At 60.2% G+C, this 930-nt stretch overlaps 1 protein-coding gene and 1 long non-coding RNA gene across 3 annotated transcripts in view; one reads left to right on the top strand and one right to left on the bottom strand.

Moving 5' to 3' along the window:
• Positions 1-243, top strand: part of LOC107184998 — a 19,620-nt gene extending 19,377 nt beyond the window's left edge. Inside the window, exon 3 of the long non-coding RNA XR_001515907.1 lies at positions 233-243. This is a non-coding gene — a long non-coding RNA (uncharacterized LOC107184998). The remainder of the gene's footprint in view (positions 1-232) is intronic.
• Positions 1-930, bottom strand: part of MOCS1 (molybdenum cofactor synthesis 1) — a 48,673-nt gene that overhangs the window by 26,138 nt on the left and 21,605 nt on the right. The gene's annotated exons all lie outside the window — the stretch shown is intronic.

Raw genomic sequence — 930 nt, 5'->3', positions numbered from 1 at the left:
CAGGTTCAGCCTTTTCCTGGAACCCAGCTCTCTCTGAAGCTCTGAGGAGCAACCAGAAAGACTGGTCAGTTTCCCTGGGACAGGGTGTCCAGCCCAGAAATAATGGCAGGATCCCAGGCCGTGACCAATGGTGGGTGGAGGGAGCTGGCCCTGGGGAAGGAAAGGAGAGGGCTGTGGGGGTCCTGAGCCCTGTCAGATGGCAGGCTCCAGGGGCTGCTTCTGCCTACGGCAGTGTCAGGGGCTCACTGTGCCCAGCACAGGCCCAGACAGGACAACGCACTCCAGAGAACACTCGCTGAGCCAGCAAACGAGGCGGAGAGCCAAGGGTTGGGAGGTCCTACCTGGAAGAGCTGGGGTGGAGCTGGCGGTGAGGGGGTGGAGGGCTCAACTATCAAGAACACACAACCTTATTTTCCTCTGATTTCATCATCTACAACCATGTGAGCAAAGGTCTCTCTGCCCGACCCTGGGGCGTAGAAGCGGTGAAGGGCCACCCTTACAGGGCACTCCCTCCTCATTCCTCCCCGTAAGGCAGGTACCGTCTCCGTCCTGATTGTGAAAGTTGCCCAATGGTATGCTGTCAGTCAGAGGCACAGCTGAGACTCACACATGAGCATGTCCTGCCTCGGAGATTGCACTTTCAACCATTCCCCTTTCATTGGACAAATCTTAGTGAGCACCACCTGTGTTGGGCAGGATCCCAGGTGCTGGGAGCACAGCTGAAACAAACCCTGCCACAGCTCCCACAGAGTCCCACGGCCCCCCAGAGCCCCATGGGTTCCTGAAAGCCCCATGGCTACCCAAGAGCCCCATGACCCCCACCAGAGTTCCACAGCCCTCCCTGGGCCCCACGGCCCCTCAGAGCCCCACGGCCCCCCCAGAACCCCACAGCCCCCTGAGAGCCACACGGCTCCCCAGAGAGCCCCAAGT

Source organism: Myotis davidii, unplaced genomic scaffold (assembly GCF_000327345.1).
Source record: "Myotis davidii unplaced genomic scaffold, ASM32734v1 scaffold289, whole genome shotgun sequence".
In the NCBI taxonomy this organism is placed as follows: domain Eukaryota; kingdom Metazoa; phylum Chordata; class Mammalia; order Chiroptera; family Vespertilionidae; genus Myotis; species Myotis davidii.
Note: the sequence above shows the minus strand (reverse complement) of the source record. Positions and strands in the feature narration are given on the sequence as shown.